This window comes from Apteryx rowi, unplaced genomic scaffold (genome assembly GCF_003343035.1).
Source record: "Apteryx rowi isolate R43461 unplaced genomic scaffold, aptRow1 scaffold_163, whole genome shotgun sequence".
NCBI lineage: Eukaryota > Metazoa > Chordata > Aves > Apterygiformes > Apterygidae > Apteryx > Apteryx rowi.
In genome coordinates this window covers 1,390,141-1,404,946 of record NW_020447897.1, presented here as the reverse complement: position 1 = coordinate 1,404,946, position 14,806 = coordinate 1,390,141, and positions in this window count along the sequence as shown.

Below are 14,806 nucleotides of genomic sequence, written 5' to 3'. Positions count from 1 at the left end.
CTCCCCGGTGCCGGGAGGGCGCGCAGCCCCTCGGCGCTTGCTGCGCCGAGAGTTTCAGGCTGGAGCCGCCGGTCGCGTAGAGCCCCGCGCGGCCCTGCAGGGCACCGCGTTGCGCGCAGCTCTGCTCCCCTGTGCCCCGCGGCCGTGGGCTGGCGACCAGCAAGCGGGCAGCCCTTTAGTAACACGAATTTGCCTTACGCGGGGAAAACGTAAACCAGAGCGGCAGGGTCATGTTTCCCCGTGTGTTCCTGAGCGCCGTTCAGTCTTTAACTTGGGAGGCAGACATGGGAGGTCTGTGCCGCCTCACCTGAAGCGCAAGGTCTCGGCTTCTTCCTGGCGAGTCACACGGAGGAGGCCGAACAGCAGAGCTGCAAAGAAGGGCAGGGGGTAGCTGCGTGTGTGGAGCTGCATGTCTTCGTCCTCGCCTGCCCCGCTGCCGGCTGGGCAGCGGAGGGGCGCGCTGCCCGGGGACGCCGCGTCCCCTGGGCCACTGGCACGGCCGGCCTTCACCCGCCTGCCCACGGGCAGCGCGCCCTGGCCTGGTCCCRTGTGGACACGCTCTTCTGAGGTGCGCGAGGCTGGCAAAGCGCAGGTGAAGCCTGCGTGCCCACGCTTCACTGACTGTGCCCAGATGCGTGCTGGTAGTACAGCTGTCATGCTGCAAATAAACACCGCTTGATTCTGGGCAGAGTGAGGGAGAACGGAGGAAAAACTGAAATTGCTGTAATTATAGGAAGTGGGGGAAACGGGTGAATGAATATCAGCACCACATCCTAAGCAGATCTAGGAACCCAACTCTTGTTGTGGCTTCGATTTCTCAAAAGCCATCCGAGTAACTTCTGAAAGGAYTGTCGGAAAAGATGGATTACAATCATGTATGGTTCCAGGTCAGCAATGTAAACAAACCCATTCTTACACCAGCTGATACGGTTATTTGCCTGTCAAAGCAAACAGTCATTTAAGGTATTGTTTTGTAGAGCATGAATGACAAAATTTGATCATTATCCCAGACAGGATGCACTTGGATCTTGGATTGCGTTAATTTGAAGACGGGCCTGTAGTCACTGTTGTTGTATTGGTCTTTCTCCTTGCGTATGCTCAGTTCTTCTTCCACACGTATGAATGAAAGATCTGTGGGAAATTGAAAGTTATCAGATATTTTACTTGTGCAAACTGTCTTATCTTTTGCTTTTTATATGAAGATGTTCATGCTTCTAGCTGTGCCTTGTCACACCAGATGCATGACAGGAATCGTTTTAGTGGTAACTGGAAGTTGAGTAATGCTTGGCTATTTTTTGTATTAAATGGATGATAAAGTTTGCAAACAGCGAGATGGTATAATCTCTTCTAAATTCTGACAGTGTAATGTGTTTGTCTAGCCTTAATGTTTGCTCATTAGAGTGATCTTACTATTATTTATTTAGGCTCACCTAGAATTGACAGTTTTACTCTAAAAGGACAAGATTGTTTTCTTATAAAGCTTGGTTAGGAGTGATCAACAGAAAAATCACCACAGCATGTTGTTGTTGGTAAGACATAGGTTATATAAGCAATAAAAGAAACTGGCATAATTTGAAGTGCTAGCTTTTTTTTTTTCTTCTGTACTCACACAGAAGTGTTGAAAATTACTTTCTCTTGAGACTTTTTAGATGAACAAGTCTCCCAAAGCTATGTGCTGGCTATGTTTGGAAAAAAACAATTTAGTAATGGTGATTCTCTAAACTCATGTTGTAGGAGGATTGTTTCTTTTCTGATGATAAAGAAACAGAGCTCTTGTCTGGCCTTCCACCTGCTTTCTTTACTGATAAGGAAATACTTGTCTGGAAAGATTTTAGTGGAGAATGAAGTGTGTACTTCTTATTATATATTTTAAAGTGATAAAATAACCCCTGATCAAACTGCCTTTAACTTGCAGATCACTTAAAAATTATCCTGACTATAGAGAAATTCTTTAACTGTAGGTCTATGGTTAAATTGGCAATCGAGAGGTTTTGTGCTTCACCTATCACTGCTGTATTTAGTTCTGTACTATTAACGTCTGTAATRTAATGGTACTTGAATACAGAGCTAAATACAAACATAGACTGTGCTGTCTATGGCTAGTAATCATCATGAGTTTAAAGGTAACGTGAGGCTGGATTCTGTTGTGGTTGATAAACTGCCAGATTTTTGCTCTCCTCAGTGGCAGTGAGAAGTCCATCATGTGCTTACTCTTTGGGCCTGATCAGGGAATGTCGTCGTTAATCCTTAATGTTTCCTATTCGTGTAGGTGTGCACTGGGATAATATAGTGCCTGAAGTCTAGGGAAACCAATCCAAGGACTTTATTCCCCAGAAAGGAGTGGAATTTCTCCAGAAGTGGAACAACTGGTCATAGGCCTAAGAGATGCAGAAACTCGCGAATAGGTGCAGGATGTTCAAGAAGGGAAAAAGAATGAAGGTTTATGCTTTAGTGGGAGACAGATCTATTTCAGCTGTGGGACAGGAGAAAAAAAGAGATTCCACAATGCAGTATAACTATATGTAGAATGGGGAAAAACATGAGACTTTGCAGAGTACAGGTGCTGAAGGCAGCAAGTGAGTACACTTCTGAATGCTGTGTAGTGGGACCAATACTGAGCGGGTGCTACAGCCCTTTGGGAGAAGTATCCATCGGGGCAGTGGTTCCTGGTGAGCTGTGAACCCAAGGAGAGCTGAAAACTCCTGCCTCTTGTGGAGGAAGAGTGTTGTCRATAAGACGGATGATCACCCGGTCCTGCTGACTTTCCATGATTGTTCTTAACCTCTGATTTGGGAATGAAAACGCAGTCTGCAAAACCACTTTAGAAAGGTTGCCAACCACTCCTGAGAGGAATTTGATCTTAGTTGAAAATATTTTCAGAGGTGTTGAACAGAAGCAGGAGAATTGCTGTTAGCRGTGACATTATGCATTGCTTTTGGAGGATGGATATTAAAAAATATAATTTATACCTGTCTTACAGAATGATGATAATAGAAATGCAGTAATCCTGGTAGGAACATTTAAAACTCCTGGGATGGAAGTAGGAAATTGGTGTTCAAGAAGTTTTCCAGTGAGACCAAGAGAAAAGCCAGGGCTGCAAACTACTTGGATCAAGGGAAGCTTAAGAGCAGATGGCCCAGGGTAGTGCAGCATGCAAATAGGATGCAAACATAGCAGTCCGGTGGCTTTTCCAGGACTGTGATACCTTTTGGATTCCCTTTCATGTGGTGATATTTGGCATGTAAACAAGCAGTGATCTTAAACTGAGGCTAGCAAAGGTCTGACTGGGGGCTTTAAACCAAAATTTGTAATGAGTCTGGAGACTTTTCCTAGCAACAGCACCTCTACTTTAATTTCATCTTATTCTTGTTTAGCTGCTTTGAATGACCATTAGCCACTGTTTCTCTGAAGTACGTTTTCCTCAGTTCCTTTGACAGCTCRGTAGGCAATTAGAGTAAGCTTCCTTACATATACTATTAGAAACATGGTGTAAACTCCTTGGAAGCTTGTACTGATTTTGGTTCCTACTGTTGATGTATTGGTGTCCTTTTTTTGTCCCTTAAAAATACCAGTGATACAAACACAGACAGGATTTAGGCTTTCAAAGAGCAAAACAGCTCCTGCTCAGAGCTATTGAAGCTTAGAATAGGAATAACTAATAGCTAATAGTTGCAGCATCCATGTATTTCTGCATTAAAGCACAGGCTTTGTAGACATGTATATTATACCACCTGTTCACTCATTGGTTTGTTTTTCCTGAGATTACTAAGACTAATCAAATCTCTGATAACTTTTTAGGACAGGCTTCATTGCTGTCCCTGATAGTTTGTGTTGAAGGAGGGAGAAAGAGAACCAGAGAAGTTGTCACAGTATTTTTTTTTTCCTGATTCAAAGGTTACTTAAGAAAAATTAAACATCAGCCTAATAAATATGTAATTTTCTGTCTAATTGTATTCAGAATAAACACAGAGTGATCCTGTGACCGCACGGTGGGCAAGAGGGGGCCGGATAGCGGCGGACAGACACTCAAGGCTCGCGAGGGGTTAAGTGGGGTAGGTTTAATGAAGGACTCGCACTGCAGACTGTGCGGGGAGCCCCGGGAACCGCGCCGAGGGGTCGCCGATGGGAGGATGCTGGGCGCACGGGTCGGACACGCTCCCCTGCCCCCGGGGGCTGTACGCGCTGCTCCGGCTGCAGCTGCAGCCACCGCTCGAGCAGCTCTGCGCTGGGTTTGCCGGCCACCTCCTGCCTTGGTGTGCTGGCTCGCAGCAGTTCTCAGGACACAGTGCCGCGACTCACTCTTTTTTTCTTATTCATATTTACCCGCCTGTTTCCCGACTTCCCATCCCTGCTAAGAGAGGACGCCTCTGCTACCCGAGACAGCAGCGCTGCGACTCCCCCCCAGTCGCAGGTAACACCATCGCTTTAAGATGGAGGGGGCAGTTCGCAGCATCTTAACCCGTATGGTTTTGCTCATGGGGATCTGATCCGGTCYGGTAAAGTCGGGGGAGTAAATTCCGGGCACCATCCCTGGTTGCCGCAGCCGGCTTATCCCTGCTGCGATAGTAGCCCACTCAGTGAGCCCGTCACTGATGTCCGCGGGAGTCGGCCAGGTTAAACATGCCGCATTCATCAGCCACTCCATTAAGGAGGGAAAACATTTCGCCTTTGCTGCTGCAGGGTGBGGAGGGTGGCGCGCAGCCTGGGGTCCTGGGGCAGAGCCCCCGTCCCATCGAGTTCCCCTCTAGGAAAATAAACYGCCTCTGCCCCATCGTCCCACAGCCTCAACAGCCGCTCTAACTAACAACCCTTCACGGGGCTGCTGCSGGTAGCGCCCCTGCACATCCTGCTGCAGCTCCGATGCTTTAAAATCGCGAGTAGTTGCGGCCCCTCGCAGATGGGCTGCGTTCGGCCCGGTGAGCCGCTGCTCTGCCACCGGCCGSGCGGCTGCCGCCCCCTCGTGCTCGGTGTCCGACCCCGAGCTGGGGGGCTCGTCGGGGTCCTGGACGTTGCTGTCCTGAGTTTCTGGATCCCAGTCCGCTTTTTGCACCGGTGCTAGAGCTTCTCGGCTCGACCCGCAGTTGCAGTTGCAACCTCCTGGGTCAGTTGGCGAGCCTCCTTAGCGGCTGCGAGATCGCTTGCCAGCTGCCCATTTCACTGCCTTTCGCGCCGCCGGCCCTGCTTTTCCAGCTGGAGCTTGGAGACCAGCTCCACGAGCCGCTCTGGGGATCCCCCGGCTCACTCTCCAGCTCCGGCCGTGCTGCGGGGGCGATGCACCCCACCGGCTTGCGAGCCGTGGGTGCCCACCGACCTGCAGCGGCCACCCGGGAACGCGGCTCCCCACCTCCCCCTGGTCCTCTCGCCCCAAAGAGGCATCTCCGCACCGGTATCCTGCGGGCTGCGCCAAATGCGACCGCACAGTGGGCAGGAGAGGGTCAGATCCCAGCAGAGAGAGACACTCAGGGTTCATAAGGGGTTGAACAGGACAGATTTAGTGAAGGACTCGCGCTGCAGACTGCATGGGGAGCCCCAGGAACCGCGCTGAGGGGTGGCCGATGGGAGGCTGCTGGACGCACGGGTTGGACACATGGACTGGACGCACGGGCAGGACTCGACTCGTCATTCCCGAGGGCCCCTTAAACCTACTAGAGCTGTTTCCTGAGCTCAGCTGCGCTAACCTTGAGTAGCTACTGCCCGGGAAGCAGCTAGACGTTGTTGACAAAAGGGAATATGCACTCCTGACCCTGATGGGAATTCGGTCAGGGTGTAGTCTCACACGCTGGGGCTGCTACCGCGCACGCTGCCAGTCACTGACTCCTCGCCACGTCTTCCACAGGTGTTCTCACTGCAGGTGCTTCAGTGGTACCTGCTTCTGCAGACAGTTTTTGTTCTGAACACCTGTGTAGGAGCTAAGTGAAACTGGGAGGGTAGGTCTTCGTTTTGGCAAATCAGCAAAAAATCTTTTTTTGAAATTCTGCTGTTTTTCACCTTCCGTCTGCCAGGACCTGCAGTAAACTTGTTTGTTGTGTCTGAAGACAGACATAAAAATTGTGAAACTGGTCGATTTCTTTTCTCTCAAATTTGTTTATAGTTGAAAGAAGATTTGGAAGTCTATAATAAATTTGTATTTTGTTCTTTGTGTAAGTTAGGTGAGGTCAAAAAAAAGAGAAATTTGAGTCTTACATACATAAGAAAGGCTGTGGGGTAAATACTCTCCTTTAGACTTGCTATAGTTTCTTTACATGTGAGAATAAATTTTTTTTAATACTCTAATTGTTGCTGATCAGAAAGGATGAGCTTCTATCAGTAGCCTTGAATTTTGGAAGAACCAGTACAATAATTTAAGTGACTCTCCCAATGAAAGTATATTGGATTTTACCACACTTTGCATAGGTATTTAAATTTTTTTAAGATCCTTAATCATATCTTCCTAAAGAGTTGCCTATATGGTCTACTGAGTTCCAACTTTCAAGCTCTAGGAGGAATGACATCCAATTTTTGATCAAGTTGTTAATATTATATTCTTTGTTTAAAGTTGTCACTTCAGCTAAGTCAATTACACTTACAGGTAATCCTGTGCCTGATGAAGCAGAAGATCAAATGAGCTGATCACGTCTCAGATGCGGGCAAGCTGGATGGGAAGTAGGGTGTATTGACTATCTTACAGGATACTGTAGCTGCAGAGAAGCTCTGCTCCTTTTTGTCTTAATAAGTACTGGTATTAGAGTCCACATCTTTATCTGGAGTAAAATTACAAGGGAGAAATTATATAACCTTGTTGGACTCGAGGAAAATATGTTCTATTTGTGTTCCAAAATAAGGATGCTAATTAAAACTTCATAGCTTGTAAAATTCATCACTGCAGCCTAGTCCAGTTCTACCAACTCAGTGGTAGCAGAGCAGTGATGGTAGTGAGGTTCAAACATCATTGGGCTGGACTGGATACGAACCATTCACCACAAGACATAAACTCCATATATTTTTATTTGGCCCCTGCTTGGTTGCCCACATGCAGAACCTTGTAGCTGGATATACTGCTTTTTTTTTTTTCCTATCCCATACTGAGGCCATTTTTTAATCTTATACTGAGACCATTTTTTAATTTTAAAACATTGGGAGACGAAAATAAAATAATTCAGTTATGAGCTGAAATTCAGAAGTATCAAGTTTAAATATCTTGGAAAATTTATTAATAACGTGAACTGTGAATGCTTGTTTATGTTCTAATGCTATTCATTCATGTGCATCGCACAGATAGTAGTACTATCAACAGCCCCAGTGTGATGGTAGAGGGCAATCGCTGCAAATATTCCTAAGCAGCAGAACTGCTGTGGTTTGACATTTCCTTTTTCCTTTCTTCTTGCCTTTTCCTTTTTCTTTTCGTGAAAATCTTCCTTTTCCTAGTGGAGAAAAAAAAAGTTGCTTCAGGAAGTTTAGGCAGACCACATGGMTAACATTTTATAGGTATAATTCAAGTGTCTCCTGACATGGTGGTGACATGAAGACTTTTAATCATCCTTATCCACTTATTTCAACATTTCAGTGCAGCCTAAAGGATTTCAGGGGATTAAACAATATACTTAAATTTCTTTAAATTATCATGCCTATTTTAAGGCCTTTTTTGTTTATTTTACTTTTTCAAAGGGAAACTGCAGGTCTTTTCACCAGCCAGTTCTTCAAAGGGAACAGATTAGTTTGTATGAAGGAATTGTAATGTGTTTGAATAATATATGATTAGAAACAGTAAAACTGACATTTTTGTTAACTGTTTTATGTCATCATACCAAGTACTTCAATGGTTAGTTGAGTTGGTAAATTCCTAAAGTTATGTTTCACAAAGGTTCTCATATTCTCATGTGCTAGGTTCTCTCTTCCATGCAGAACTTAAAACATTTTACAATAAATAAGTAGCTTTCAGGCCAGTAATGGTTCTTTTATTCTGAAAGGGTAAGCAAGGAAAGCAAATATCAGTGTCAGTTTTGCATTTAGGGCATGCCTTATCTTTTTTGTTTGATTAGCATTACTTTTTGTATTTTTATATCTATTGAATATATATGTGCACATGTATATGTACATATATGTGTGTATGTATATATAGGAAGTGATTAATATACAGAGAGATATATAAATGTATGAATCAAGAAATTCAAAGCCTCTACTCACATGAGAGTTCATAGGTTGCATCCATAATTAGCCTGAAAGAGACTAGACTGGATTCTGGATTGCTTGGGGATTTTTATTTTTTTGCTACAGCTTTGTTGTAATCTATTTATCTCTCCGTATGCTTGTATATTACACCACCACATTGCTTGTGACTGTCATGTAACAAATGTGGTGCTCTGGCTGGGGATGCGAGTATGAAATTTGAGAGACCTGGTTTCATTTCTGTGTTCTTCCATAAACTGTCTGCATCGATGATATAGCTAATCCTTTTTTTCTTTAAAAAGAGATATCACTTCTTGGCCATGTGGTAAAGATAAATGTTTTAAAATTAATGTTTTTAAAACCGTGAGGTGCTTGGAAACTCTGGTAAGAGGAATGGAAGCATTAGAGGTCAGTTAAGAGTAAATAGCCTGACATATCATTACTTGTGCAGGGAAGACCTTGCAATTGCCTGGGCATATCTAATCATCCTTTCCCAGTGTTTTGTCTTCTGAACCAGTTCCTTCTCTTCTGCAGATTAACTTGCAACTTATGGTATTGTTTGATGACCCTCATGCTATTACTGATTATATAGCTTTTTAGGAAAAACATCAGACTTGGACTGACTTGCAAGGTTTTGAAGGCATATCTTGAACAAGTATGTAAGATGGCCTGCCCTTTTTGACCTAAACCTCTGAAAAAGATCCTTGAGGAAATAGGGTTAAAATCCTCAAGCCTAAATATATACTGATAACTTGAAACAGTTGGAAATATCTTTTCACAGTAATAAGTAAATAATCCTAAATGAACTGGAAGAAATTTAATGTCTCACTGAATAAAGATGCTTCTATATATTGTTACTTTGCTGCAGCTCAGTCTTAATTTAGCAAATTAAATTATGACTCTGAACATCCAATACTCATGTCAAGAAGAGATAGTATGGAATTAGGTACCATGAAGAGCTATGCATATTTTCCACGACAATGCATTTTTCTTTCTTTTTTGTCTTATGTTGTAGGTAGACAGCATACCTCAATGAAAATACCTGGCCAATCTTGTGTGTGTTTGCTTTAAATTGTTGTGCAGTACTGCCTACATATTTTAGTAAAAAATGGTTCTTTCCTGAAGAATTCACAGCCTAATTAGAGAATACAGATGAATGACAGAAGAAAGAAAAATGTGGTATCCTTGTTTTGTATTTCACAAAGCTAAGGAATAAGGAAACTTGACTTTTTTTTTTTTTTAATGTTAGCTAGAAAGTGTCAAAGTAAATGTTTAGAATGAGTTTAGGATATTTTTTAATTGAAGGAGGAGAAATTACTACCTCTGAAATAGGTTTACTTTTCTGGGTTTATTGGAGAGAGAGAAGGGAGGTTATCTGGGATTTTAAGAGCATAGGTATATTTCACAGAATTACCTAAATTACTTGCACAGAAAAAATGAATAGGTAGATGCCAAGGTGGTCTGATTCAGACCCCTCTGATATTAGTGAAAAGATCCTCACTGTCTTAAAGGGATCCTGGATCAACGCCTGCCTTATCTGTTTTTTCCAGCTGAAGCCATTTAAAGGAATCAGTGTATTGCACAGGCAACAAAACGGCAACTGAAAATTTGGATCAGAGACATGTTTTCTTATTTGTTGTACTCAGCGGTGTAGTGTACTCAGCCATACATTTTGTTGACCTGTACTTTTGTACATCAAGAGCCTCTGCTGTTTTGTGTACTGCTGATGAGTGAAGTAATTTTTTAATACACGTAAGGTTTTTTTGTAGTAGCGGTGCTATAATCCTGATCTCACAGGGCACCAGCATATGTTTCTGTTAGCATAATAACAGTCCTTTTACTAGTTGTGGTGGTTTTATAGTAATATTTTCCTGTTCTTGCTTGCAGAAAAACTGAAGCTATGTACAAATGTATTTAGATCCTGAGGTAAATAAATCTAAAAGTAAGTTATTTTCTCCCTCTTTCAAACTTTCAATAATTTTGCATGCTATCTATAAATTCATTGAAGTATCTGCATCCGCAAGCACGCTTGAAAACTGCTGGTATCCTTTTATGTTTGTTTATATAGTCAGTAGAGAGTCACTTAGTCATAAATCCTGATCCTGCAAAAATGCATACTAGTAATTTTGTCTCTGTGATTTATTGACATTGACTTCAGTTGGCAGTACACATGGGAGTAACATGGGTGGCATTACTTCTGCATGCGCTTGTGGGATCGGGTTCTTTGTACCCAGAAAACAAATCGCAACTGTTTAATAATAGACATCTGGAAAGCAAACCATCCACACTGAGGTCATGATGGGCTGATCGCAGTAGTGCCAGTCGCTTGTATGCCAGGTTCTTCTGGCAGCCAAGGAGTGACTACTAGGGAGAGGTTTTCTGCTCATTTCGCGCTGTCAAATGTGCGGGATGTTCCAAATACGAAATGGAATTTCAATGTGAACCCTAAAAGGGTTTCTAAAACTGTAGCAGAAATGCTTTATGGACATCTTAGTTTTTCTAAATACAGGCATGGTTATTTGATTTCCAAATAAGCAGGATATAAAATGTGCATGAGGTGCTGTTGGTGCGTAGAGAGAGTAATAATAGATTCAGACATACATAGGGGAAATTCCGTGGGAAGAAGTTCCAATTTTTTGGCTGGACTTAGTATCAAATCTAGAATTCTTGAATCTTTGTTATTAATTACTATGTTTTGTATATAGTACTTTGGCACTCTAAAGTACTCTTCTGTGAAGCAATTAAAATATTCCTGAAGTTGGAAAAGTGCTTCAAATATATCAGGAATAATTACAGTATGATAAGGTAATAAATTCAGATATACTTGCTGTTTTGGAAGAAGCAAAAGGGAAAGACTGAAAATTGTAGGCTACATGTCTAACTATAGGATACTGAGGTAGGGCAACACAGAATATTGATGTCCTGAAGGTTTGTTTGGGTCTTTTCTTTCTCACTTCCTTAATCCCTCTTACCACTGATTAAAAAGATAAGATGTATCTGTCTCTGTTAATAAAATTCATCAAAACTTATTATTGGGCCCAACAAGTCCTTACGTCTTGGGCAGTGACTGCAATTTCCTAATTTTAGGAAAAGAGAGATAGATCAGTCATAAAGAGAAGACTAGTTTCTTTAGATAGTCACAGATAAGAGGTTACTTATTTACTGCTCTCCTTTTATTTTTCATTATTAAAGGATGAAGATTTTAGAAAAAAAAATCTGTTTTTTAAACTCATATTTGATTATGCGTTTTATTGGCCAGTAAGAAATATTTAGGCATTAGATTGTACATTTTAGTTTAGTCCTCAGTGTAACGTGGAAGAAGCTGGTATCTCAAAGTGATAAAAATCATTTGCTGCTGCCATTTATTGCTATGCTGCATTCATTAGTACTTCAGAAAATAATGCTGCTGAGAATATTTTGCTTTTCAATCATTTTTATTATAATTTAAATGTAAATGGTACAAAAGCCATGTATCATAACTTTTTCTTGATATTTTTATGGCAGCTTATTCTTCTTAAGTTTTATCTATGTATATGTATAGCTGTAAGGTGCTGAGTCACTCAAAAATGTGTGGACATAAAATTGCCAAAACCAAGATAAAAGYGAGCATTTGATTGAAATTAGAAAAGTGGTTGCAAAAGTGAGGAAACAACTCTGTCTCCTCTTTCTGCAAATCCGGTAACTTTATACTAGTCCCTTCCTCTCTAAGATGTTTTTGTATGAAGAAGGAGATGTACAGACTCATTAAATGTCAAGCTGGGTAGACACTAATAGTGTGAAATCAGTTTACTGCTAGCAGAATGAGGCATTATGGAATGGTATTCTTGATTTTTCTCTTGATTTTCCTCTGAGTCCCTAAAAAGTATGTAAAAGTAGCTTTTACACTGCCGTTGTATTCTTTGTATCCATCCTACTTGAAAACCCAGTGCTATATTGCTGCAGTGTCTCCAACCTGCAGTGACTTGCCACAATAGTTTCCAGTTAATATTTTTTAAATTTGAAGTTAATGAAACCAGGCCAGTTTATAACAGGAAATAAACTCTGAATATTCTTTTAGAGATATTTGTGTACAACTCGTTAATACATTTCTCAGGATGGAAACACTTACAGTTTAATACATATCTAAATAAATGTTCATCTAAAAAACATACCTAATTTCTCTAAAGATTGCTGCAGTATAATTAAAACAGATCTCCTATTCTGTGCCTCAAATCACATTCCAGTTGTGGTTATTTCAGAGTATTTGCTTGAGCTCTGGCTGTCTCACAGCCTATTTCTGAGACAGGATTCCAAAGGAGCAGTTGTCTTAAATCATCATCATGGTGAATCCRTGTCGCACGGATTCTTTACACATCCTGGGTGCCTGTTTTAGTCACGTGCTAGGCTTTAAATGGTGCACCTAATATTTAGAGGAGGCATCACTAGCGAGATTACAGACAGAGGTAGTTATTTGGGTAAAGTGACTTGAATATCAGAAGAATATTAGAATTGYTGATTCTAAATATCAAGCTGCCCACTTGTCTCTAGCTTTTCATTTAATAAACTGAGTTGTGCTTTTAAAAATTGCATGCGTCATTTACATTAGCAGTGAGAATAGGTAACTTGTTCAGCCTCAGTTGTTATTGCAACGTGATACTTTTATCTTCTTGATGCTCACAGAATAAATAGCAATACTCATAAAATCAGCACAAATTGTTCAGTGCCACAGTATTCTTTCACAGCTTGCAATCAGCAACGCTCGATCTGCTTGTGATTACATGTTTTATTGGTTAAGCTGCCTGGCTGGAGATAAAAGCAGAGCGCTGTTTTCAGGTTGACAGACCAGCACTCTAACAGGTGCATGGTAAGAGCCAGCTATGCCTTCAAAGGTCAGCTTATATATTAACTTCGAGTGTGTTGCCTGTAGATAACTTCCAGACTTGGTTCAGTATCTTTGGAAGATGATGTGGTTTTGCTGTGCAGGTATACCACCTTAGGTTAACTGTTACTGAGGGATCTTTGCATTGTGCTCTGATGCGTGGCATAAATATTGCGTTTGGTGTATTGAAARGCCTCAAGAATCAGCCAAAGCCATGTCCCATGTGGTACAGGTGAATAGGCTCAGTTAGAGCCCACTATGGTGCTTCATTTCCATCACTTTTTATTTCTGTCAGTTGCAAAAGGTGATGGTGAAGACACTGTGGAAGAATGCGATCTGTGTGAAAATCGGCTTCTGTCAATAGTCATCTGCACGCGGTAGGTGCAAACCTATTTTTGAAAGGGGATACAAGTATAGGGAACAAAGAAAATGAAAGCAAAAAGCTTACAGGAGTAGATAACCTGCCTTAGAACATCTTTGCTCTAAGGCTGATTTGTGGTAATTATTGAATTAATGTATGTGTCTTCCTCCTTTTAATCCACAAACACAAAGAAAATCTTAAAGTAAAAATAATCTGGCATGGGGGTCRGGACAAGCAGAAGGGGGAGCGAAATAACAGCAAATGCTAAATGTTAGTTTCCCTGAGAGAGTTCTGCCACTTAGGGAAAGTGACTGTGAGATTAATGCCTTTTCAGTTGATTAAATGTTTTAGCTAAATAACTTAGTTTCAAGAAGTGTGTACCTGGAAAGTATTTAAAACCATTTTGAGATAACAAATCTCAATATCTTACCTAACACCTTAATCAGAGGAAGAGCAGTCCAAAAGCAAATATTTGTTGCTCAGTTATGTAGCAGGAATCTATGTGCAGATACAGCTATCTGCAAGATAGATCTATTTCCCAAGTAAATAACACTGTCTAGACTTATTTCCAACAAGAGGATAAGGGGTTTTCATTTCAAATATCATTGAGCACAGCACTGTGAAAGTGGAATTATGCAGAACTTGTTCCTTTGGTTTCTTTTTATCTAGTTTTTTGCCCCCTTCCCTGTCCCTTTCCCAGGCTTTATCATGTTTCTTCTACTCAGACGATCATTTGCAGGGTTTGCTGCCAAGGAACGCTTCACCAGGATCTCTTTTAAAGAGGAGTGATGGAGGAAAACTGGTACTTCAAGCTTTTTTTATTAGTAATATGCTGCATAAGGAAAAGATTTTGAAGAAATTAATCATTTGTTGTGTTTTTCTGCATAGAAGTCATTTAGCAAATATTGATTAGAGGCACTGGTCTATATTTGAATTTAAGGTCAGCTTATTACCCTAATGATTTGGCTTATTTATTGTTTGAGAAAAAGGTAAGAGAAGTATACTGTGAAAATAGTAAATAGCAAAGCTAGTGTGGGGGGGGTTTCCGTTTTAATAGGTAAAGCTGTTATTGAACCAAGCTCCACTTGAACTAAAACATCTCAGCATTACAAGCATACTTAGAAGTCCATCCATTGACTTCTAATCAATTTTAAAGGCATGCTTTCAAACTTGTAACTTTCTCAGAAGTGCAAATAACATGTCTTCAGATATCTCACCCAGTAGCATAATACTCACTTCATTTTTAAGGCCCTATCTCTTTTTAGAATTTTAAGCAGTGTATTTTTGTTTTTAATTCTCATTTCTAGCCTTAAAGACCCCTTTTTCCACAGTGAGAGGTTTTCTCCAATGGCTTTCTCTCTGCTGTTTGCAATAAAAATGTGAACCCTTTTACATACTGGCTTTGTATATGGCTCCTGATGTGTATCCTAATATGTGAGCTA